Below are 27,915 nucleotides of genomic sequence, written 5' to 3' on the forward strand. Positions count from 1 at the left end.
AGATGTATCATATTTCCTGACTGAAATGCTGACCAGGATGTGAATAACGTCAACAATACTTGTAGCAGGTATCAGTTACATTCCTCGGTTATTTTATCTTGACGTAAACAAATGCAAAGTTGTCTGCATGAATCGACTGTATTATTCTCTAATGCCAAAATCGACATTATTACCCACTGAGTAGATAAAGGTTGTCAGATTTACCATGTGTGCGATATGAAGATATAACTCCACAAACTCCAGTAGCATGGTTTTAAGTAATTTTAGCAACTTCCCAGCAATATCATGACACAAGAATTTATTTTACTCTTACGTATTCTAGGGTGCAGGTGTTGAGGGTAACATGATCATTTCCTAAATATGCAGAGTTTGGGTGCCCAGCAAATGGTGAATGGGTTGGGTTTTTTATCACATACCGTAAATCCTTGAAAAAGACTCGAGGTTTTCTTCTTTTCGGAAAAGGCGTCTATTCATTTCAGGCGTATAGTTTCTATTAAGAGTTGGATATTTACATCAATCCTTGGAGGTTTTATCCCTCTTTCTATACCTCAAACTGATACTGTGTACGACATGGATCCTCACAGACAGCTGGTATAATTTACGGCATTTTCACTCTTGGATACCTGCTGGAGTAGTTTCATTTCGAATAAATGACACTTTGGGGATTTGTAGACAGGTAAATTCGTTCAGCCCTTTACATGTTTACATTTAATAGACACAGAAGCTCCAAGCATATCTAATGCTCAAAGAGTCCCTTTAAGTCTCAGACATTAAGGTTATATCCGGTTCCCCATGATCTGTTGGCACCACGGGCTACATGGCCCGATGTTTATACCCACGTGCCCTTTACTGACCACTTGAGTCAGGAGGAGGGAGCCAAGTCGGTGTTTTCTCGAATGTCAGAATTTATTCGTCAATAATCTTGGCACGGGAAGAATGTCTTTAAATTTAGCCACTCGATGTTTCATAGCTCAGCAAGTATAAATATGTGGTGTCTATTCTGAGATAGGATTTATTTGTGAACAGAACTTGGGTTTCTATATAAACTGCGCTGTACGAAAGTGTGCCATAGCTGTGTATAGACAGGTGGCCGTGCTACCAGACAAACACCCGGGTCCTGGATGTGTGTTTTCAAAGTGAACAAAAAATAATTATATGAATGTTAGATTCCAAACCTTTAAGCAAAATATATGTGAAAAATGGGTGTGTGTGTGTGTGTGTGTGTGTGTGTGTGTGTGCGTTTAATGCGTGTGGGCGGGGTATATATGTGGGGGGATGGGGATGGAATTGAGCCGGTCATCAAAATATACCCATACCTGCCAATTCTCACGCCTTTGGCTTGAGACTTACGCATTTATTACTAATTGCACGCTCTCATGCCAGCTGGGTTCATATGAAAAGGAAAAAGAAAAATCCATTTAAATCACACAAATAGGTCTGAATACATTGTTTTCAGTGACTTTTCTGAGAAGCGAATTTGCATGTATGCGTTGGCTTCCCGGGGGCTTTAGGACCTGGATGGAGAAGACGGACCTTGGACCTCGGCATCTTGGAAGTTCTGTATACCGTATGGACACCGTCAATACATTATATCAAACAGCAAATGTTCACACTGACACAGGTCCAATAATGAACAAATATATCGAAAAGCCAGTGACAGCTTCCTAAGTTGTCTGAGAAGCTGTGATGTTTTTGCCATCAACTGATACCTAGCTGAATCTTCCTCCAATTATCCATGTGTGCTTCCTATTTTCCCCGAAAGAAGCATCACTGCAAGTGATATTCAACTTACCCTGCATGTCTACACGCGCCTCATAACCAGCTACCTGTATTGGTGTTCCACGAGAGCAGGGTGGGTGGCACTCGGTACCACGACCGGCTATTTCCGGTGAAAATCCTTGTAAATGCATAAAGGACCGAAAAGGGGCGAGATTGGCCGAAAGGGTGTGTTTAAATGAGTTGGTACCTGATAAAATAAAACACTGTAGCACTGAATCGGGCAATGTCATGGACGACACATGTATCCCGGGTTGTTTAAAGGGATCTCTGTGTCTTCAAATACAGAAGTCCATCAGTGGGTCCACAACACTTTATTCGTGATTCAATGGTGTATAATTACATGATGTTACAACAATGACTAGGCGGCATGTCGGAGGCGATTGTCAGCCAACCTGCCTAGTCGCTGTCTCAGGGTCAAGTCTCGACTAACTCAAAGCATTCTCAATTTATCCCTAAGGGTCTGATCAGACTGTCACGTGTCGCATTTAGGACAGATGTGTGGTCAGCCTGCAGTATCCCGCACCTCATCCACAATGTCATGCTTCAGTGGCCAACCAGCCTTTGTCTAACTTTGATTATGCAGCTAATGACTCTATGGTGGTGGCCATGATGACAATGGTCAAGCTGTGTTGATTTCATTTCTATTGACAGCATGGCCATTACTTAGAAAGATATCCAATTTACATAACTCAAAGAATATCATAAATATCCCTGATAAACACTGTTCCAAAGTGCCTACGATACATGCTACTCCGTGGAACGACAGGCATTCCACAAGCAGAGACTGGGATGTTGTATGCATGACTTTTACATGGATGAGTATATATACTAAACAATATTTTTCGAACGGAAGAGAGGGAAGTACGTTGCCAATCTTTGCTCCCTTCGCTCGCATATAGAAATACTTGTCATTTTTCTCTCTGTTGCGCAACCTAATTTGCGCTACAGTTTGCCGGTGCATGAATGAACTGACCCAGGTACTGCACCAGGAATTGTCGTGGATGTCAGCGTTGAAAATAAGATGTCTGATGGGCAGTATGAGACGCCTCGCTAATGGATACTTGAGAAACTGTCAGTAGTGATTCCATGGTTGACATTGTTCGTTGTTCACAGCATGATGTGACAGTTCGTGGTGTGGGCTCTGTGCTGATGCCTTCCAGAGTTGTTGGAATGAATATTTGAAGACTTCCTGCATAACGCCAAGCATCGGTACCGATTGCCAGAGTCAGCTTTATTATTTGTGTGATGCTAGTGCCAGGGGTTTTCTTTGTCAGCTTACTACTCTTTTGTCGTGTTTCCGACAGTGAATCACTCCAGTCATTTCTTAGCACTTATCTGAAAAGGTTAGTGGTGCATAATTAAAACTCCTTTGCTGCAACGCACCCTTCCGATCTATTGTTTATCCTTGTCTATTTTGTCATCGTGGCCTTGACAATTCGTAAACAAGGAAATATCTTCTTTTAAGCCAAGTTAATTTACATCGTTATCTTGTGGTGCAATATCACATCACATATATACTGCAGCTGGTAACCTACCAGCTGTGATGAGGCTGATAATGTTTCCCTTTCTCTTCCTGTATGATACAGGGACACCCCTCTAACTGTTGAGAACGTCTACATTCACTCATTGTGAGTAAGCTATTCTGGAGATCTGATAAAAGCAACGGTCTAACTTCTTCCTTGTGATCTGGTCCAATGTGTGCTGCCAAGATCGGCCGACCTAACGGGTTAGCGAGGAGAAGATAAAAAAACGACCGTCCATTTTCGTTAATCGTTCGCAAATCTCTTGTCACAAAAGCCGACACGTTCTCTATGATGCAACTGAGACTGGTGTTTGCCCCATAGTCTGTCGTACAGACCCTGAAGCAAACATATCCAAGAAATCCCACGCAAGTCTAGAAAATGTGGCAAGTCTAGATTTCCTCAGCTTCTGAAAATGAAGAAAGTCTCACGGCTCCTTTTCATTATATTATATTTTTACTATGAACTTTTTTCAGTAAAATATGTTCATTTCAGAGACTAGTTGTTAGTCTATTTGCCCCACTGCCAGTGACACTGGCGAGATATTATAGCCACATCGCACTCATTCTTCTGTTGTCCGAAGGTGTGTACATAGAATTTCAGGCAGCGACATAACAAGCTGCAATACTGTTTCATCAAGGTGGTGTACCTCTATGACGTCACTTCCGGGTTTTCTCATATCTTTATACGACATAGATTAACACACTTCTTAGCAGACTGACATTATGTTATGAATTAGGAAATCTGTTATTACACACTAAATGTCTCTGTTCTATTTTCTCTGTTGAAGAGAACGGTTTAGACTTGTTTGTTTATCATGGATACAATTTATAGTTTGTAATACTGGTTTTGTTTTCGTAAAATACATACAAGCTGCATGGATAAGTTACAAGCAGCGTTTAGACATTCACATACACCAGCGCCTTGAGCATGCACTAGCTGCCTAGATATGTGCGCTATATAAATATCCTATAATGAAAAAATACACCTTTTCAAGAAAACTGTCTGGATTAATCCGTGTAAATTTATCTCAGCACTGTGTCCTTTTCACTGCATTCATCCCAGAAACACCATATGTTCCTGCGTTAATTTTGTATTTGATAAACTGGCATTGAAGGTCAGTGATGCAATTACCCTTAAAATCTCAAGATTTACTTTACTAAGCGGTATATTTACTGAAAATGATATATGTCTTACGGGGAATGCCGTCTGCATTCGAAAATAATATGAGAGGATTTCTTATCAAGGTCAAGGTCACCTAACGTTATTGTTACCATTTGGTGTTGATCTGAGTTGAGCTATATATTTATGTCTTTCCATCTGATTACAAGGTGATATGGAACGTTTACTGAGATTTGTTTTCACATATGTGCTTTTCAATTTATCAAAATCCTTATCTGTTCTCTGGCCTGTTCAGGTTTGTACTGAAATATTTCACTGATTACATTAACTGAAGATCATGTGGTTCAGATAAGGGTAGGTCCTGTACTTTTTGCATACTGCTCCGTGGTCATTAGCGTGAGAGAGTGAGTTTAGTTTTTCGTCGCTTTAAGCAATATTTCAGCAATATCAGGGCGGGGGAAACCAGAAATGGGCTTTACACATTGTACCCATGTGGGGTATCGAACCAAGGCCTTCGGCATGACAAGCGAACGCTTTAACCACTAGGCTACCCACCGCCCCCGTAGTCATTACAAGTGGTCAATTATGGACCAATCGACCACTTCTAGTCATCGTCTTACAGCGTGGTCAACGATTTGTTTGTTGTTTAACGGGGAGGTGGGGTAGCCTAGTGGACCAATCGACCACTCGTCTCTTTGCCCGGGTGCGATTCCCATCGTCTTACAGCTACTTGGTCTCCCCGAAAGTCATGAAGATTTGTTTGTTTGTTGTTTAACGGCGCACTCAAGCTAGTATTCTAGCTATCTGACGCCGGTCTGTAAGTAATGAAGTCTGGCCAGATAATCCAGTGATTATGATCAATACTGCTTATTTATGAAGAAAAATAAAAATATCTATTTCAAAATAAATTGTATGTCATTTTTCACACTGTTGGGATTACGTCCGCTATGTGCTGACATTTTGACCTATGGGATTTCGTCTTACCCTCGATTTATAATATGAGCAACATCCTACTACAGCGGTGTCGGATTACATTCAATCGTCCATGTCACCAAACCCGTGGTTCCAAATCTGTGGTTGCCATCCATGTTTCCGGGGACCTGTTGTGTACCGGAACCTAGGGACAACACACAAACGTATTGATAATGATCCAAAGGGTCCACCTGCCTGTCAACCAGTGGACACTGACCCGCTTCTCAGGCTCACATAACAAGGTCTATGAACAACTCATGGCCACAAAAGTTATTTCACATTCTGCTTCAGATATGATCCTATTTTCTCTCTGTTTCCCTCTACAATTTACCAACTGGAACTGGAAGTACAACTGTGTTCTATCACTAAGGCCCAAAGATACACCCATTTATCTACGATAACAGGACCCGGCACTCATGACAATCGCTTCCGATATCACTGACGTTGAGAGGTGTAAAGTCTTTAGTGCCAACGTATTGTGACCTTCATCCTCCCGACGGCTAACCCCGGTGGTTTCCCTAAATTAACAGTGAGGCCGGTTTTTTTGTTTTGTTTTGTTTTGTTTTGTTTTGTTTTGTTTTGTTTGTTGTTGGTTTTTGGGGGCGTGGTTCTCTCAAACAACATTAATATATATGTAAGCTGGCGAGACCTTCAGTAAAATAACAACAGTGTATATAGTTTCTATTTCTCTTTTTACAAAATACATTTTCAATGCAGATGACCTGCTATTAAACAACGTCCTACAGCATACAGGCAAATCGTTCAACGAAGAGCTATTATCCCACATTATTTAAGATTATCATTATACAACGATCGACATGCAACTCCCGTGACAGGAAGCATATCGGGGGCGCTCTGCATCAGTGATAGAACTAGCTTCTTATGATGAACATATCCGAACAACGTCGTTCAGTGTCTAAATGTTGCTGCGACTGCAAAGGAGGTTTCAGCCACATTACTCAACGAGAACTTCACAGATTGTATCCAGAGCCTTACCTATTTATAATGCCATAATAATATACCGAAAATACTATCTGCACTTAACCTCCACATGGTATGTCTCATTATATTACGCCAGCCTTAGCTAATGGCGTTGAAAGAAGAGCTAGCTGCAGTTCACGTCGTGTGTAGACGAAAGGAAGCGTTGTGTTCAACAAACATGGCGGATCATTAGATTGTTGACGGGGCAGGATGTCGGTGTACATCAGAGTGTTGAAAAAACACAACTTACAAACGCAAGATGCTTCATAGCTGAGTTTTACGTTTAAGTTTAACGTTCCTGTTTCACGTCTAATTTTTTAATTTTTTTTTAATTTTATGTATTTATTTATTTATTTTTGGGGGGTATTTGGGTTTTTTTTGCACGTTTGTGTTTCAGGTTTCGGTTTCGCGTTTGAGTTTAATGTTTTTGTTCACGTCGTTGATTCACGTTAACTTTTCATGAGCCTGTTTCACACTCATGTTTACGCAGAACTTGATATTATATTTAGTAATATGCATTTTGGTTTTGAGACACCTGATCCAACTATTCCACGGTAGACTAAACAACAACTCACCGGAACAGTTACAGTTAATTAAGCTTGTAAACACTATTAATTTTAGTTCGTTTTGACCGTAGCTGTGCGCATTTTGACAAAAGTTTACAGCAATTGGGGGGACAAAAACTATAGCTCGTTATATCCGCCAGTTCGTTATAACCGCATTTTATTCGACTGTGGGCCGGGACAAAAACTACAGCTCGTTATATCCGCCAGTTCGTTATAACCGTAGTTCATTCGACTGCGGGCCGGGACAAAAACTACAGCTCGTTATATCCGCCAGTTCGTTATAACCGTTAGTTCGTTATTCGACTACGGGCCGTCAGATCACATAACTTCGTTTATATCCGTCAGCTTATAAGCTCGTTATATCCGCCAGTTCGTTATAAGCGTTATATCCGTCAGTTCGTTATAAGCGTTATATCCGTCAGTTCGTTATAACCATAGTTCATTCGACTGTGGGCCGGGTCAAAAACTACAGCTCGTTATATCCGCCAGTTCGTTATAAGCGTTATATCCGTCAGATCGTTATAAGCGTGTTCGTTGTATAAGTTGTGTATTGTATTCGAGTTTAGTGCGGTTTGTCAATAACAGCTAACATGTTACAATTGGGGCTTTTGTCATCGTTAGGCATTATAGTCATGTTGAAACAGACAAACTGTTCTGTGAATATGGGCGAGATTTATGTACATCGCAGTATTTAGCTTAAAACCAAAATGGGATCGAAGGATTTGGATAAAACATGCTAGAACTAACGTTCCCTTGCTGCATTGCTAATTTTTTGTGCAGATTTGATGATGGGAAAAAGAAGTAGGTTCTTTTGTTGCGTGGCAACCACGGAGGCTTACACGCTGTATGTATAGCTAATCTGATAAACTCGTGTTTAAATTAGTTGTCTGTGTTTCGTCACGTTTCTGTCTAAAGTATCATATACGCTCTATAATACACTCTTTAAAAAGGCGTACTGGTTCTGAGGTCGGAGTAATATTTAGACAAATTAATATCTTTGGTTTTTCAGCACCACACTCATTCTCCTGGGTTTCACCAGAGTAAAACCGTATCGCGTATCGTGCTGTTATCAATGAGCTTCCAAATATAACTTTACAAATTGTAGTAACTGTATATGGAATGAGACAAATTTACGGAAAGATTATTTAAAACAATGGTTCGTGATAAATGTGTCTTATTATACGTTACAGTTTGGTTGTCGACTTTGAAACGTTGTGAAACCAAAGATGAGTAGATACCATGTAATAATCCCTCATTACATGATGTTCGGTTTTCGGAAATTCCCTTTGTTGGTTGTCTCGATTTCTAAACATCCCGAACGTTGTTCAAGGTCCCCAAGAGTTCGACACAGATTCGACTGTAGGTTGACAATAGCGTAACACCCAGTGCAGTCTGGAATGGATGACAGTTAACGGTGAGATGTTTGCTTTTCAAAAATTAACTTTGTTGGTTGTTTCGAATCCCACATAACTCCAACTTCGTTACAGGTCCCCGTGAGTTGAACACAACTAATTTCTGCTTCAATTTTCAAAGCTTCCTTAAACCCTACTGCAATCAGCAGCTGTTATGGACTGCAACGGTTGACGATTCAGCACCCTGATTGCTGTTTCCTGAACACACCATCATCACGATGTCTGTAACAGCGATTCGTTTGAAATGAAGCTAAACCACCGCTTAACTTGTTCTATGTTTTAATGATATTGCACTTCCATGTTACAGAATCTTTGAGTTCAAGGACATGTATGTAATCGTTCACTGTTCTAAACAATCTGAAGATATTTGTTTTGAAGATATCCTACAGTACAAGCGTACGCAATGTACATAACAGGAAGCAGACGACAAAAACGGCAGTACGTGGGCGCAATGTCAAGACGGTAATCTTCCGGCTACAGAGACAATCCAGAAACATGATCACAGGATCTCCACAAACTGTAAGAGATGTTTGTAGAAAATGTATGTTTTGTTAGAATAAAGCAACTACTGAAAAGGATCGCCGGTGATATTGGAGATTCAGATGTCACTGCCCATTTGCACAAAGCTATCATAGCGTTAAGACTATCTGAAGTCAATGTTTAGGTATGGGAGTCACGGTCACTTTAGCGCTAAGATCGCTTTGTTCAACGGCACCATGGGGTTACGTAGCGCTAGGATCGCTTTGTGCAAGAAGGCTAGCTCTATACAGGGTTATTGCATTACAGTGGAGGTGGGGCGAAAGGGAAAATATTATGGTGGCTCTGAGACAGGTAAACAAGTAAGTTTGATGCACCAAGAGTTGTGTTTCCGAAACAACCTAATCGTAAGTCTTGAAGCTACCCCAGACCACCCCTCCAAGACTGTCAGACTCAGACTATCTTCCTCGGAGAGGGATTCCTCCCTCCGGTATTATTTACTACACAAGCATGGCCGCCATGTTAGATGCTGTTGCGGTTATATCGAGAGATTCTAATCACCAACACAAACAACCCCAGAGGCTGCAGCAACATAAACAACGACGGCCTGTAGGTATATATAGTAATATCCACTAGTGGAACCGCCATTAAGCTTCAATTGGGATGGTCTGTTAAGAATTACACATGCATGAAACCAGTATTGCTCCGGGTGTGTAAGGAAATGCATGTTTGTGTTGAGAAGACTGGAAACAGGTGCCCGTTAATCTGCACCAACATACGGCACACATCGGAAATAACATACGTCATAATAACATGTTTTTCAAAATGTCGGAGAGGGATATGATGCCATTTTTAGATTCATGTACACAGATTGATGTGATGCATGAGAAATTGCCGTGTAATCGGGTCTATTTTCGTATAGGAAGCCTAAGGCAGGACTTATGTTAATGGCATGTTTGAGTCTAGACGCGGAAGTTTATCTATTATCTTCAGGAACCGTCTTGATATTGGAATTACATGAATTAGTGCTACTTTTTGTATATGGCGAGTGTAATCATTAATGTGAATGAGTGAGTTTGGGTAAAGTTGCTTTGAACAGTATTTCAGTGGTAAGGGCGTGCCAGGTTTATATGTGAGAAAGTCCGAGGTGACGCCTCTGACGTTTACCACTTTGATGAAACCGACATATGTGGACAAGGTGCTGAAAGACCTAAAACCATAATCAGGAGAGCGTGGGATTAGAATCGATCATTATAGGATTCTGCAACGTCTAAGGGAGGCAACTCTACACTTCGGCTTGCTCGTGCACCTTACATAACTGTTGGGCTGACATATACGCCATAAAATCTGCTGGCAAACAAAGGGGCTTGAATGACTCCAATCGTATGGAATCTTTCGCATGAAGAATGCGTCCCAGAGAAGAACCATAATCCTATGTAACATATACTATATTTGGGATTAAGCCATCTTAGTAAAGTGCAGATTCTAGTACTTTTGTTTGGGTGAGTCCGATCCGGGATTTGAACTCAATCCCAAATATAACATATGTTACATTTGACCACTTTCTAAGTGACATTGTGTATTCACATGATCCTATGATTGTGGGTTGTTATTCCAAAATCGCCCTGATTACGTTTCTTGACATATCAGCATCATGACCGTGTCCAAAGATTTTATTTAAGTGCTAAGTAAAGGGTTAAGACTTGCATCACTTCAGGACTTCCTCCCAACCCACGCCAACACCCCTTCATGTGACTTTAGTTGTTTGAAAGCAGCATGGACACAACACCCTCATTGACTTATTTCAGTGTTTAGGTAATCGTGGTAGATTCTCCCCACTTCAAGGTCTCTATAGGTGGTCTGCTCATTTATAATTCTAACTCAGTTATTCACGGTCAGCTACCAATACAGTCCAATCTACCTGTGTAGCCTTTTGCCCCCTGCGTTAACTACCTGGCTGATTATTTCAAACATGCAGTTAGTATCCCTTACCAGCCGTTAATGAGCTGTGTAGATCTGTTTGAACCAGTTAAACAGTTACCGGGGTCTTTATCTAGACATCTGAGGGATTCTGTAATCCGGAATCAACACGCCCAACCAACACACCGGGGATCAAATAGCGCGGCGTTTGAACACATCGTATAAGTTAATTTCGAAGGGTTAGTCTCATTACTAAGTCATATCAGAAGTAAGTATCACTCCAACTGAGTTAATTTCCCGAACTTTGACATATTTGTTAGATGTTAAATCAGTGCATCGTCTAGACGAATGTTTACAAAGTCAGCATATCCATCACAAGTACTGTTTATACAATGTTTGTCCCGTGAAGATGAGGTTAGAATTGGGTTTCAGCAATGCTGCTTGTCCTAAGAGGCGACTAATGGTATTGATGACTTGCTTGATGCGTAACATAGTATCTCAGCTGCGTAGATCGATGCTCGTTATGTCAGTCACTGGATTGTATGGTCCAGACCAGACTATTTTCAGACCGTCGTCATAAAGGTGAAATATTGATTAGTGCGGCGTAAAACAACAAACGAATACACAATGTTTACATGAGCTGGGTTTGACAACTGTATTGCTCGTGCCGCCATCAACGGAATTCCAGTGTATGTACAGCATCCCTGGCACCAACAACTACTTCGACAATGTTTACAGAAGGAAAAATGAATTAAATACATAGGACTGTTAGTGAAAGTCACTGTAACAGCAATTCCGATGTTTTCTAGAACTTCGGGCAGGGAAGGTGGAGTGGACGGAAGCACGGTTTTAGAGTTGCACCGCTTGTTTGTCCATCAATCGCTCATCATGGGTCTGGATCCTGGTTATGTTTTACTCACGTCACGCCCGTGAATTTAACCCTAACGTTATGAGTTACATGTAATATAACTACACTCAGACCACTCTCTGATTCATAGTTTTGGTACGTGGGCGGATGGGCAGGTAGGTAGATAGGAACTTAGGTAGGTAGGTAGGTAGGATAGGAACTTAGGTAGGTAGGTAGGTAGGATAGGAACTTAGGTAGGTAGGTAGGTAGGATAGGAATTTAGGTAGGTAGGATAGGAACTTAGGTAGGTAGGTAGGCGGGAACTTAGGTAGGTAGGTAGAAGAGTTTAAGTCTGATGTCCATTTTTACATTATTAACAAAACACAAATTAGCAAATATTCACTTGTCACCACTCGGGACCACAGCATTTTGACCTTTGCCTTTCATGGGCAATGGACGTAATGCCTTTCGGCTGACAGGGAGACGGTCATTTGAATGTCAAACGTCTAACGCCGGAATCTGTTAAACATTCCTCGTCACTGTTGCTGATTCAAACCACGTCCTGTCGTTGTCCGACACCCCACGGACAACTGCTGCCAGCCAATCGGAGAGAAGGAAGGTCAGAGATGTATTTAAGTGTAGCTGCATTTACGTATAAAGAAAGACCGTCGGAATACTAATTTGTGAACTGAAATCGAATTACAAACCTGCAAGTACTTCCAAGAAATACTTAATCCCGTTTCGTCAGCCCTAAGGTGAACATTGGATTCCGATTCTAAAAATAGTAACGTCTGAAAGAAAAAACTTTGATCATCTGCACTCGTTAACTGGATACAGTTAAAACACTCTCCCGATGTCCCGTGAGGTGCTAGCTGTCTTAGATAAGATACATGTTACTGAACGCATGGTGTACGAGGTAACTGTGTAGCCAGGCTCGGTGTTTGTTCGATGGCGGTTTGATCAAAAGAGTTGTCAGCCATGGTGTAAACTTTGTCCCTTAACGCCGCACTCAGCAATAATTCAGCCACATGACGGCTGTCCGTAAATAAACGAGTCTGAACCAGACAATCTAGTGACTGATATTACGAACATCGGACTGCTCAGTTGGTATATGATGACATGCATACTCACCAAGCCTTACCTCCCAATACCGTATATTGCGACAAGAATAAGTTGCTGAAGACCTGACCATCGCTCCACAATGGATCTTAGCGCTACGTCTGAAGTAAGTCTAATTTAATGTTTGGGAGTTACGATCACCTTAGCGCTACGTCTGAAGTAAGTCTAATTTAATGTTTGGGGTTACGATCACCTTAGCGCTACGTCTGAAGTAAGTCTAATTTAATGTTTGGGAGTTACGATCACCTTAGCGCTACGTCTGAAGTAAGTCTATTTTAATGTTTGGGAGTTACGATCACCTTAGCGCTACGTCTGAAGTAAGTCTAATTTAATGTTTGGGAGTTACGATCACCTTAGCGCTACGTCTGAAGTAAGTCTAATTTAATGTTTGGGAGTTACGATCACCTTAGCGCTACGTCTGAAGTAAGTCTAATTTAATGTTTGGGGTTACGATCACCTTAGCGCTACGTCTACGTTAGTAAGTCTAATTTAATGTTTGGGAGTTACGATCACCTTAGCGCTACGTCTGAAGTAAGTCTAATTTAATGTTTGGGAGTTACGATCACCTTAGCGCTACGTCTACGTTTATCACCTTAGCGCTACGTCTGAAGTAAGTCTATGTTAATGTTTGGGAGTTACGATCACCTTAGCGCTACGTCTGAAGTAAGTCTAATTTAATGTTTGGGAGTTACGATCACCTTAGCGCTACGTACGATCACCTGAAGTAAGTCTAATTTAATGTTTGGGAGTTACGATCACCTTAGCTCTACGTCTGAATGTTTGGGAGTTACGTCACCTTAATTTAATGTTTAACGGGATGTTACGAGTCACCTTTGCACTCCGCTACGTCTGATGTTGTAAGTCGGTAATTTAATGTTTGGGGAAGTTACGAACACCTTTGCGCGCTACGTTAGCCGATGTTGAAGTATGGGAGTTACGGTCCCCTTAGAGCTACGTCTATTGTTAGCCGATATTAAAAGTATGGGAGTAACGTTCTAATTTAATGTTAAAGTATGGAAGGGGTTCGTTACGGTCCCCTTAGCGCTACGAATATCGTCAGCCGACGTTAAAGTATGGGAGTTACGAACCCCTTAGCGCTACGTCGGAAGTAAGTCCATGTTAATGTATAGGGGTTACGGTCCCCTTAGCGCTACGAATATTGTTCGCCGATGTTATGTGAGGTTAACAATAATTGTGTTTATATTACTGAAAAAAAATAGTTCAAACTCTTACCCCATATATTAAAGCAGGCAGCTTGACAGTTAAACAACGAATACATTCGTGATTGTGGACGTGTTTCGGTAGTTTACTTATCACGGACAGATATCAACGATAGTGACTATCGCCTGCGATTACTGCTAGAAGCTGCTGTAAAATGTCCCCTGTCAACTGGAGTGCGTCACCCACTCGTACACGACACATACCACAATTGGACCCAACACTGTTTTCCCAAAATGTTTACTTCTTCCATATTTCACAGAATAGTCATCATGCTGATCAACATGTTGATTCGTTGAAATTATGTTGACGTAAAGGAAGTCTAAATTTGGATACCCACTAACTCACCAAACATTTCGTTTCTGTAGAACCTTGTTGGGAACACAGTATGTTGTGCCATCTAAATCTTACAGTGCTTTCCAATATGTTTTACCATACTGTTTTGTAATCTGCGGCGGTCTTCATAACGAACCTATTTTCACAACTCTTTTTACATTGAATGTCAGCAAGAATACAATCTCTGAAATGCAGCCTTGAGAATAGTCACTTCTTGCGCAAACAGCGGGCTGACATCGTGTTGGTGTGTGAGAGGCGGGCACCTGCGGAGACATGGAGCGAGCGGGCATGTCAGACAGGCGGGTATTTTCAGCCTAACTCAAGGCTGCTGTACCATTCCCAGAAACGATGGAACCGTGTGTCAAAATTCCTGGCAATCTTTAAAAGTTAATTGGTAAACGGTCTGAAACAGATTGTTAATGACACCCAGCCTGTTGCGGATTGTCCGTATAACGTATATGCTGTTCCCGCCCACTTCCGCTCACAGCCCTTTGGTATGAGTAATGGTAAAACTACAGAATGCAAAAATATTCGAATGTTGCAACTAACGTATATTTCGGTAACAGGAACACACTGGAGGATTGTCTTTGTGGAGGCATGGTTAGAATAGGATGCTCGGGACAGGTACAACTGATACAGTTCACGGAAACAATATATGGATGAACAACGTCTTTATTCCAGTGAGAGCGACGTTTCGGTGTAGGTTCTATCAAGCAAGTATTAGCTGTACATCCATATTATCCTTCCTTACTGCTCCAACTCTAAATGGCTCCAAAAGACGTACAGGGTGTATTGGCAAGGGAAGGAGTCTGGTTCCAACCCATGGGCATCCAACTCTGGTCATCCGGCATACATCAGAATCGTCTTGGCATCCAGTTTAATAACACATGAGTCATGATACAACTCAACTGATACAAGTAAATAAGGCTGAGTTTTGTCACTTTAAAAAATAGAGACGAAAAATGATTTTTAACGTTAAAATATTGGCATCCCCGTACCAGATAAATATTTATGGCATTAAGCCTACTGCATTTCGGCATCCGGGATGCTTACACAGGTTTACCAAGATGACGTTGGCATCCTCCGTCCTTCAGGCGTGTAACAGCTTATGGGAAGAAATCCCGAAGCACACTTGATGCAGGTCTAATGTTTACCATTGGGGAAACACACGGTTTTGGGGCTGATAGACCTACAAACATAATCGGGGCTAACTGACAACTGGAGGAGTCATATATATGCAGGAAGCAGTTAGAATGACAAATCAGTACACGTAACAATGGCTTACACTCATCAAACATCTATCGTTAATATTTCAGTTACTGACATTTAGATATATCTCCTCTAACAGAAAGTAGTTCACGTCCCGTATTGCAGTTAGATGTAGGCCCACACATTATAACATTACACCTGTTCCTGTTTGAGGTTGTCATGCATACGTACAATGTTTACTTAGTGATACATTGTTGGAATTGTGAGATATGCATCACGATGTACTCTTGGCGTGTGCAGAAATGGAATCCCACTATGGCGGATGAACTAAGACAAAATTCTTCCACTGTTTAGTACGACTCGGTGCTCTTGTACCACGTATAGCTTGAAAATCACAGAGTAAAGATTTGGTACTCTTGTAGTCTTTAATTTTATATCACCACAAACAATTACTTTAGATAAACCACCAACTAAGAAAGCATCAACTGATAGTATCCACTTAAGAACGGTATTGTCCAAAACCCCATGCCTTGTCACATGCAATCGGGCTTTCACACACGTCCATAACAGGTGCTCGCATTAATTCATTCCACGTGTCTTTTTGTATTAGAAGACAGTATTTCCTGTTGGTCTTTGACTATAATGTTTACGAGACAAATATCTGGCAAAAGCATACTTGATAAAGCTAACATGTAACGAGGTACAGGAGTTCGGCAGTTAGGACCTTCCACACACCTGCTGCACGTGTAGTAATGAAGAATGTGGCGTAGAAATTATCGTGTAAAGTATGTGCCATGTCACGTGACCTGACAGGTGGATCCTGTAATCATTTACCGGATGGCTATTATTACCTATTTGATGTGGTATATCAGCTTTTGGATGTACCTAAAGGTTCAAAATAGGAGCGTACTTACATACATGAGTATATACTAATATAGATTGGTGTGCCCTTGCTTGTTCTAAACGTATGTTCATCATTGCCATTGTAAGGATACGTCCATCACTGCCACTCAAGGTGTGTGTTCACCATTGCCACTCAAGGTGTGTGTTCACATTGCCACTCAAGGTGTGTGTTCACCATTACCACTCAAGGTGTGTGTTCACCATTGCCACTCAAGGTGTGTGTTCACCATTGCCACTCAAGGTGTGTGTTCACCATTGCCACTCAAGGTGTGTGTTCACATTGACCCTCAAGGTGTGTCTTCACCATTACCACTCAAGGTGTGTGTTCACCATTGCCACTCAAGGTGTGTGTTCACCATTGCCACTCAAGGTGTGTGTTCACCATTACCACTCAAGGTGTGTGTTCACCATTGCCACTCAAGGTGTGTGTTCACCATTACCACTCAAGGTATGTGTTCACAATTGCCACTCAAGGTGTGTGTTCACCATTGCCACTCAAGGTGTGTGTTCACATTGACCCTCAAGGTGTGTGTTCACCATTGCCACTCAAGATGTGTGTTCACCATTACCACTCAAGGTGTGTGTTCACAATTGCCACTCAAGGTGTGTGTTCACCATTGCCACTCAAGGTGTGTGTTCACATTACCACTCAAGGTGTGTGTTCACCATTGTCACTCAAGGTGTGAGGTGACATTGCCACTCAAGGTGTGTGTTCACCATTACCACTCAAGGTGTGTGTTCACCATTACCACTCAAGGTGTGTGTTCACCATTGCCACTCAAGGTGTGTGTTCACATTACCACTCAAGGTATGTGTTCACCATTGTCACTCAAGGTGTGTGTTCACATTGACCCTCAAGGTGTGTGTTCACCATTGCCACTCAAGGTGTGTGTTCACATTACCACTCAAGGTATGTGTTCACCATTGTCACTCAAGGTGTGTGTTCACATTACCACTCAAGGTGTGTTCACCATTACCACTCAAGGTGTGTGTTCACATTACCACTCAAGGTGTGTTCACCATTACCACTCAAGGTGTGTTCACCATTGCCACTCAAGGTGTGTTCACCATTGCCACTCAAGGTGTGTGTTCACATTACCACTCAAGGTGTGTGTTCACCATTACCACTCAAGGTGTGTTCACCATTGTCACTCAAGGTGTGTGTTCACTATTACCACTCAAGGTGTGTTCACGATTGTCACTCAAGGTGTGTGTTCACCATTGCCACTCAAGGTGTGTGTTCACTATTACCACTCAAGGTGTGTGTTCAACATTGCCACTCAAGGTGTGTGTTCACATTACCACTCAAGGTGTGTTGTTCACCATTGCCACTCAAGGTGTGTTCACCATTGTGGTGTGTTCACCATTACCACTCAAGGTGTGTTCACCATTGCCACTCAAGGTGTGTTCACCATTGCCACTCAAGGTGTGTGTTCACCATTGCCACTCAAGGTGTGTGTTCACCATTGCCACTCAAGGTGTGTGTTCACCATTGCCACTCAAGGTGTGTTCACCATTACCACTCAAGGTGTGTTCACCATTGCCACTCAAGGTGTGTTCACCATTGCCACTCAAGGTGTGTGTTCACATTACCACTCAAGGTGTGTTCACCATTACCACTCAAGGTGTGTTCACCATTGTCACTCAAGGTGTGTGTTCACCATTGCCACTCAAGGTGTGTGTTCACCATTACCACTCAAGGTGTGTGTTCACATTACCACTCAAGGTGTGTTTTACCACTCAAGGTGTGTTCACCATTGCCACTCAAGGTGTGTTGCCACTCAAGGTGTGTGTTCATATTACCACTCAAGGTGTGTTCACCATTACCACTCAAGGTGTGTTCACCATTGTCACTCAAGGTGTGTGTTCACTATTACCACTCAAGGTGTGTGTTCACCATTGCCACTCAAGGTGTGTGTTCACCATTGCCACTCAAGGTGTGTGTTCACTATTACCACTCAAGGTGTGTGTTCAACATTGCCACTCAAGGTGTGTGTTCACATTACCACTCAAGGTGTGTTCACCATTGTCACTCAAGGTGTGTGTTCACCATTGTCACTCATGGTGTGTGTTCACATTACCACTCAAGGTGTGTTCACATTACCTCTCAAGGTGTGTGTTCACCATTGCCACTCAAGGTGTGTGTTCACCATTACCACTCAAGGTGTATAGCAATAACAGAAATACATATTATGGGTTGTCTTGAGTCATTTAACAACCTTTCTTGAACAATACACATTATACAGATCTGTCTTTACCCAGAATGCAAGAACATTCCTGTCTTGACCAGAACAGAGCATGGTCTTGAATCATTATGTACTATTGTCTTAAAACCATTAAACAGACTTGTGTTAACCATTTTACAGCATTGCCTCAACCATTTTACAGCATTGTCTCAACCATTTTACAGCATTGTCTCAACCATTTTACAGCATTGTCTCAACCATTTTACAGCATTGCCTCAACCATTTTACAGCATTGCCTCAACCATTTTACAGCATTGTCTCTACCACTTTACAGCATTGCCTCAACCATTTTACAGCATTGTCTCTACCATTTTACAGCATTGTCTCTACCATTTTACAGCATTGTCTCTACCATTTTACAGCATTGCCTCAACCATTTTACAGCATTGTCTCTACCATTTTACAGCATTGCCTCAACCATTTTACAGCATTGTCTCTACCACTTTACAGCATTGTCTCAACCATTTTACAGCATTGTCTCAACCATTTTACAGCATTGTCTCAACCATTTTACACCATTTTCGAAACAATTTTACAGCATTGTCTCAACCATTTTACAGCATTGTCTCAATCATTTTACAGCATTGTCTTGATCAATATACAGACCTGACTTGACTATTACACAACAATGCCATCACCGTGACTTATTGTATTTACCAGTTTCCCTACTATGACTTCTATATACAACCTTTCACTGGGCAGGCGTGAATGTTAGTGAAGACGTCTGTTTGTATAGACATATAACATACGGTTCTCGACATAACACATGTGCTAGCCATTGAGTGAACTTCACTACACCACAAAACCCTTTGAAGAGTGAAGTTACAGGGACATTGTGCGCCATTAACGAACTCTCGCAAGATTGCAGTTGCGGAAGTAACAACTTTTGATCCTAAATTGTATCCTTTCGGTGTGGTTGCTTTTTAGCTTGAAGTTAATGAAGGTTTACAAAGTTTTATTCCGTGTTTCGTACGGAGTTTGTGTAAATAAGTGGAAACTTGAGACAAGACAGGGTAAACTATTCGTTGATGAAGAGGCAGTTGAAGGCTGGTTTATGAGATTGGCGAATGTGGGAACATACACTTGAACAATAACGTACGATATATTTACAGATATATATTCCCAGTAAATTAACTTTGTAGGTACAAGGCTGAGAAGACGGATCGAGAGCATCTATTGAGAGGAAATACAAGGCTATGATGGCTATATTTTATCATAGTTGTGCTTGAAGAAGACGGTGAGTTTGGTAATCACAGACAGTTTTGAAACGACGTGATATAAAATCTTCAGTAACGTCACGGACACGGTTGACGTTATCAGCATGTGTGTGGTGATTATGATAGATCTATGGGTGTGTCGGCTCCCATATTCATCACCCACAGGAATCTGTTCCCCATCAGATGTTGCGTGTCTGTTCGTGGGCTTCACAACATGTAAAGTTTAGCCTCCATCAATTCATCATGCCCCTATGAGTGACGTGAACACAGTACCATGTAGCCATTGTATTTCCTGGGCGTGTAACACACCCACGAGTCGACGTACGTAGTGTTTAACGTCGTGTTAGACTGTTACTCCGGCACCATGTTACATACATTAGTTGGCCATAAGTGAGTAATCATTAGTGAAATTTCCATAGACTTACATGCTAATTAACTGTTGCAAGAATAATCTTCATAAATTGAGTGAAAGTCATTCTATTTTTATAGCTTGCAAACATCTTGGAAATCATCTTTAGCTACGTGTACATAATTTTCTTTCATATTTCCGTTGATTAGTTATCGAATGACGACTGATTAAGCACCATGTATAAGTACAACTATTAATCTATCCCATAGACAGGCATGTTAAACCTGATTGTTATGTCTAATATATGTGTTTTAAATGGTTGCAGTTTTCTTAATAATCATCGGAAAATTGAATGGAAATTATGTGTATGTAGCTGAGATGATTTTCCAGATTTTGAGATGTTGAAACAATTCGACCGAAAACTTATAAAACTTATTCTTGCAAGAGTTAATTAACATGCAAGTCTATGGGAATTTCACTAATGATGACTCACTTATGGCCAACTACTGTAGTACCTACCCACAGAGCTTCACGTGGATACGTCTCTGAGACACATGTACAACACTAACCTAGAGCCGACCAGTACTTGTTACATCCCTATTGCAGAGTGAGTGAGTTTAGTTGTGCGTTGCTTTTATATCCCAGCAATATCACGTCGGGGACACCAGGAATGGGCTTCACACATTGTACCCATGTGGCCAATCGAACTCAGGTCTTTGGCGTGACGAGCGAACGTTTTAACCACTAGGCTACCCTACCGTAGAGCACAAGGCAGGAGAACAAGAAGTACCGTCTATAAACGTCTTTCCTAGCTATTTCTGGTCTCGCCCTTATATTGATGAAATATTGCTAAAAGTGGCGTGACACCATTGTCACTGGTACGAAGCGGCAAGGCCTAGGGTATCGAACCATCGACATTATGGTCTCAGGGCAGACGCTCTATCCTCTACATCACCGAGTCCAAGGTAGTTTACTTACATTGTAGCCTAGTCGTTAAAAATCTGGGTTCGATTCCCCACATGGGTATATATACAAAGTATGAAGCCTATTTCCTGTTTCACCGCCGTGATATTGCTAAAAGCGGAGTAAAATTAAAACGCACTCACTTTCATTGGCCGTTGTTATCTAAAATCTGTACCTTTTTCGAAAATTTTCAGTTCAGGTGTATGTCATTCACTTCCACCGACATTCCATGACTTACCCTACCCGCCAGGCTAGTTATCTCCTACGGCACCACCCCCTCACTACACACAAATACCGTTTCCAGACCTTGAACCATAGCCCTGTCTAACATTTGACGGGGACTTGGAATGTTTTCAGTCATGTAAGAAGGAAGAAGCCCCGCAGATATAGCCAGATATGAGAGATAAGACATGATCGTTGGCATCAGAAGCTAGGATTTGTAAGATCTGCTGACACAGGTTGGTTTACAGACTATTGTACATAAAGAATTCTTCAAGAAGGGGATATCTCAGTATCAAAGTTACTGTTAGGAATGCCACGCCCTCCGGCGTGCATATAGATGTCCCCCACACATTCAGCACTACCTATATATCACATCTAACAGACTCTTATATTTATACCTTGCTTGTGTTTCAGAGTTCTAGAAAAGCCTGTTTATAGCTCTACTGAGTAAATGAAACGAGGATGTGTTTTCCAGGGAAGACCCCAACGCCGGGGTTTGTGTTTGGTAGTACTTTTTACACACAAAGATAACGGTGATTCTATGGTACATGTATATGTTTCCACCCGCCTCTGTGACGAGAGCTATGTATGTAAAGTAGAGCATATCCATTAATGAGAACATGTCTGACAACTGTACAGATGTGGCATATGTTGGTGATGGCAGACATTTGACAAATCATGATGGTCGCCTGTGGAAAACTCAGGGTGAAACAGCTCATCCAAGTAATCAAGGGTCAAACTTAAGGGTAGATCTACCGTATCACAGGATAGATGCCTATGAGGTCAATCACTGGATTGTTTGGTCCACGCTGGCTATTAATTGCTGAGTGCGGTTTCAAACAACAATCAAACGAATACGAACGAAGGTCGAAAAACGCTTATTTGCTTACTGTCAGGAAAAGTGTAACAATCCACTCACTAACTCATTGAAAGTGTTCACATCCGAAATGCACCCAACATGTTCAAAACCTGCCATGGGTGCACCTGTGTGGTCCGTGGGCGTTTAACAGATCCCGCGCGACCATTAGTTCATGTTCATGCCTTAATCCTTCAGTAAGCCAGTACCTTAAGCCTGTAGTCGGTAAGCCTGCAGTAAGTCGGTACTTTAGGCCTGCAGTAAGCCAGTACCTGAAGCCTGCAGTAAGTCGGTACCTTAAGCCTGCAGTAAGCCGGTACCTTAAGCCTGCAGTAAGCCGGTACCTTAAACCTGCAGTAAGCCGGTAACTTAAGCTTGTAGTAAGCCAGTGCCTTAATCCTGGAATAAGCCGGTACCTTAAGCCTTTTGGAAGAGATGACTAATTGAGATCGGATGGTTAGGTTGTTGGATTCGGCTAACTGTTCTTCACTTTCCATGCTGACTTTGTTCATGCTATCAGCCACCGGTTCGTTTTGCCCTGGCGTGGAAATGTCATGAATGTAGCGTTAAATATAAGACACTAACGAACGAACGAACACATATCCCTTAATCGATTGCCGACAAGCCTCCCACCTGACAGCACAGTATCAGCTCACCATTTCTTCAGTGATCGGCCGCTATCGTTTTTCTTGCAAAATTAATGGAATCTGTTTGATATCCACGAAGCACGCACTTGACCCATCCTGTGATATCTTCGGGACCTGTTTGGTCTTAAACGGTGCAATCTGCAGTAACACCATCAGTGATGGAATATGGTAAATCTTGAAGCGTCTGGCTGCAGGCCGACATGTTGCGTTACAACCCGTGATTCTGTTTGTTTAGCGAGATGGATGTCTACATGGTTTAACCGAAAGCTCAGATCCTGATATTTGCTTACCACAGAGGTGTTTATATTGCCAGGCACAATGGTGATGGACGTTTTGATCTATCAATACGAACATGCATTCAATTTATAAGGAATTTTGTAATACTTTTACGATATGATGACGAATCCCCCTCCCGTTTCAACAGGTAACCATGGAAACGTGTTACCCGTTTAGCTCTCAGCGCCAAAATAAAATGGTAAAAGTTGAATGCACATCTACTACACCGTTCTCTGTGACTATGCTGATGTGTAGCTTACTTCAGCGATTTGTGTTCCATGGACACACCGGGCACCATTCCAATGCGATGAGAAGCCCTCCGTGGAATGAGTGGAGTGAGTGAGTGAGTTTAAATAAAAAAAGAGAAAAAAAGAAGAGTTTAGCGTTACGCCGCTTTCAGCAATATTCCAGCAATATCACGGCGAGGGACACCAGAAATGGGCTTCACACATTGTGCAAATGTAGGGAATCGAACCCGGGTCTTCGGCATGACGAGTGGACGCTTTAACCTACTAGTCTCCCCCCACCGCCCCTGCTGCTGCTGATCATGGTGATGCCGGTGGTGGTGGTTGTGATGATGATGATGATGATTTTAATAAAGTGTCACGTGTCGTACATTTCATTTTGACATTTCATTTTGACGTAAAGACATGAAGACTAAATACATACAAATACCTAACGGTAAACATGTTTAAATCTGAACATTCCTTTGGTGTGACAACTGCTTAGGTGTGGAAACATGACAATGTGAAAATGAGAATAACTTCTCCAAAAAACAAACAAAATCTAATATAATATCAAAGCGACGTTAAAAGCAACTTACTCCTACGTTTTAGGGCCTGTGGTACCCGAGCCTGCATGTTAACGACAATCAGTAGGTAATAAGTAGCAACACACTCACACCTCCTCAATCCTTCATGCAGCTGTTATTGGATAACTATGGAAACGGCCTGACGAACTGACTGGTCTTTTGCAGTTTATTGCCATGTTTTATGGGTCTGAGACGATAAAACCACTTTCTCTCTGCCTCGTGATTTATATGCGAAACACCCATATTTACAGATCATGACTTTTGTTTATTTTGTAACTAGTTTTACACCTGCATCATTTTCAACTCCTTTTAAACCATGCATTTGTATCTATAAAAGTAAGCAATTATTGTTAGAAACACACATTTACCTCTGAAAACTATATTCAAAGCACAAAAATAAAAAAATGATAGTTATAAATATATTACGTCGTTTCTATTGGGATTCGAACCCCCCCATAAACTTGATGTTTTCAAAAGCTCGGCCACCTTTGCACCGGAAGTAGTCTACTCGCTCCTGTCCCTACAGCGTCATCTGCTAGTGAACAGCTGGTACAGTGAACATGTGCCCGTAGGTCTTATTGTATTCTGACAGCTGGGAGACAAATGGCATGCTTATTGAATATCGAATATAGGATGTTTGTGACTAGGCCTGACTACGTATGCCGTTAGGGAAACGATTCAGAGAGGAGTAGACCAGTTTTATAGGGAGTAACCAAAGTGACGTGTTTCAGGTAGCGTTAAGAGCCTGACTGAGAACTTAAATTGCTGGAAACCCAGGTGTTTGCAAACAACTTCAAGGTATAACGTTGGATTGGATTTAATCACATTAGGTATGTATATCGAACATTGTGGTGTAATTAAGCAGGAGAATCAGGGTTGAAACTGGAATTAGTGTTAATAATGTATTTTAGGTTACCAAGTAGGGTGGATCAATATTCACTGTCGCCATCTACTCTAGCTACTCAAAACCACAGCACACATACTAACTCCATTTGTGAATCATAGGTTGGATTATAGAAAAACGTTTACTTATCGCTGGGACATCCTCAACATGGATATATTTATATTGTTTATGCTTTGTTTCTATGTTTTTCTTGGTCTTTTGGACAAAAGGTGGAATGCCAAATATAATATGAACATCAATGTGAAACTGTAAGGGTGAATATTTTATCTTATTTGGAAAATTTACATTCAACTAATGGTTGGTTTATTGGCAATCAGTCCCTACAGATTAAAGAATTTTTTTAATAGCTACTATGCCACAATGAATTTAAGTAAGGCCTAAAAAAAAAGCTTGTGGTTCCGATTTCCCGACCGACCCTAAATATTCCCGCTGAGCCTAACAATTTTACTCACCACATAATAAATTAAATCTATTTTCTGACACATGAGTAATGTAAAAATATTTTGCCAAAAATACCAACCCCTACCTACCTACCCTAGTTCTGAAATGTAGGAAATCGGAACCACAACATTTATTTTTTGGGGCCTAATGTAGACTCTAAATGATCATGGACAGTTGACACCAGACATACATTTTGCAATAGGTTAACAAGTTATATATTCTTATTTTAACAGCCCTTTGTATAATTATGTGGTAGTATGTAATGTGATTTGTGACCAGTAATGTACAGTCTGTTGACTGACATTGTATAATCCTACTCATGGCTTTTCCCGGCCCCTCCCATCTCTGATATTAAATATGCTCTTTGCAAACATCGGAGTTTCATGACTCAGATCAAAACTGACTGTATTCTCTATATTACTCCACCCCAGACCAACATCTCCAGGTACTCTGTACATAACCTATACAGCACCATGACTGTTAGACTTCTAAGAAATGACACTCAAACAAACCATGCCTGTTTCTTAACCGATCTGTACATCGTATTCATAAGCACTCAGCACAGAGCCCACAAGTTAGCCTTGCTCGAATGCTGTACTGAATGCTGAGCCCATGGATGTACAATAATTCTATCCTTTAAAGAAGCAAGTCTAGATAACCAGACTTAAGATGCCAGTCTGTTATTTATATTCTTTCAGTAATTTTTATTTAAACTATTAATTATTACCTTAGAGATTTATGCAAGTCTACCCACAAGTATACAGGTCACTTTTTATGATGGATCCCGTACATGAAATGATTGATGATGAAATCCCAACTGACACCAAACACTTATGGTAATGTTTATCTCTGGCTGACATAGCTCCTGTGAGAGCATGTTCACATAAGCTTCATTATTTAGAGACATTGTGAAAGATAGGACACAAGGAAAGATATTCATGCTTAGTTAGGCTAGATAATATCTCTTTCTTGTTTTACTGGATCTGTCACAATTATTGATAAGGTGAAAAAATAGCATAAAAATGCAGGGTCCAAATTAGTATAAGTTTATTTGAAACATGTTTCTGTTTGATTTTTTAAGGAAACATATATGTAAAATTCCTGAACACCCTCAGCCCCAGGTTTAAAACAGGTTCTAGCTCACTATAGGCAAGGGCAAAGGGGAAAACAGAATATAGAAGGGCGGGTCATACAAGTGGAGGAAGGTGTGGGGGTTTTCAATGGCGTATACTTGTACATGCTCATCAAAAGGACGTTAATGGTCAGAATGACATTCACAAAATAAATTTGGCAGAAGAATTGTAATGGTTTTGTTGACACGTTACACATGAAATGCTGTGAAGTAGCTCATTTGTAAACCGCAGCTTGTGGATGCTGTTGCCAGTGTTTGAGTGGCCCCCGTGGATGTGACTGTCAGTTAAACCCAAATACTAGGGTAAGTTGTTTTGTCAGGTTTTGTCAGGTAATATGACTATACACAAGAAACTGCTGCTGATGTAAGGTTGGTGATGTTGTTCTTGTAGCCTCGTTACAGAACCAAGTCAGTTTGTCGGAATCATGTGCTTTGTTTCTTGTTTCATGCAACACTGAGCAATATTCACTTTTCAAGATGGTTTGTAAGTAATTGAATCTGGACCAGGTAATCCAGTGATTGATATTGTGATGAGAGCTCCACACTATGGGGTTGAAGTGACATGCTGTCAACCATATCACTTTGCCTGGCCACTGATCCATTGCATCTTACAACCAGCATGGATCGTTAAGGACTGATTCTTACCTGGAATCCATATGGTGGGAATCATATGCATAATCGATATACAGGGCTCAGTACTAAATCTCTTGGTTAGAATTGGTCTTCAGCAACCCATGCTTGTTGTGAAAAGTGACTAACGGGGTCAGGTGGTCAGACTCATGGACTTGGTTGATACATGTCATATCCCAATTGCATAGATCGATGCTCATGATGTTGATCACTGGATTGTCTGATCCAGACTCAATTATTTACCTGGAATATTGCTGAGTGTGTTGTTTGATAAATCTACAAAATAGACAAGGTGGAGCTGTGTTGAGAAATGCTATGTTTTGATGGTGAACTTGATATGGCTAATGATCCAGCTGTGTCTTTTTGGGAATATTTGATACCGAACTACAAATAGTTAGTCTGTCTGGCTCTGAGTACAAGGCTATAAATATATACTATAAAACTGAATTATGCATCAATCTTCTTCTGAGTACTGTCTGATTGTTGGTCTTCAATGTCACAATGTTATTATTAAATGTGGCAGATACGCACAGTAGTATAATATCGCTGGCTTACACTTACATACATGTATATGCAATCTGTTATAGTACATGTATGTGTCACTGGCTTACACTTACACATATGCACTCTGAAGTAATGTATTACAGGCTTAAACTTTGTCTCTTTGGTGCCTCAAGACATTTGTGGCCTGGTTGTGTATGGTTAAAATGCAACATGTAAGCATGGAGAGTGTTTTACTTAATATGTGCAATGTGTTAAGTGTACACTATGCATACTTTGTACTCAGAAATTTTCAACCACCTCTCTTAGGTTACCAAATATTTGTCTTGACAGTGAGTC

At 41.2% G+C, this 27,915-nt stretch overlaps 1 protein-coding gene and 1 long non-coding RNA gene across 4 annotated transcripts in view; one reads left to right on the forward strand and one right to left on the reverse strand.

Moving 5' to 3' along the window:
- Positions 1-2,452: 2,452 nt before the first annotated feature.
- Positions 2,453-27,715, reverse strand: LOC124274587. The gene is made up of 3 exons (XR_006897983.1): positions 27,703-27,715; positions 18,655-18,662; positions 2,453-2,526 (listed from the first exon to the last, which is right to left on the reverse strand). It is a non-coding gene; the product is annotated as an uncharacterized LOC124274587 (long non-coding RNA).
- The window catches only part of LOC124274585 (whirlin-like), a 56,003-nt gene continuing 52,632 nt past the window's right edge, over positions 24,545-27,915 (forward strand). The window contains exon 1 of one of the 3 annotated variants that reach the window (XM_046709949.1): positions 24,545-24,798. The gene's annotated coding sequence lies outside the window, so the exon portion shown is untranslated. Of the gene's footprint in view, positions 24,799-26,233; positions 26,749-27,915 lie in introns of those variants that run through there. The other 2 variants (XM_046709951.1, XM_046709950.1) reach the window with 2 other exon arrangements.

Source organism: Haliotis rubra, unplaced genomic scaffold (genome assembly GCF_003918875.1).
Source record: "Haliotis rubra isolate DU_JTF1 unplaced genomic scaffold, ASM391887v1 Scf192, whole genome shotgun sequence".
NCBI lineage: Eukaryota > Metazoa > Mollusca > Gastropoda > Lepetellida > Haliotidae > Haliotis > Haliotis rubra.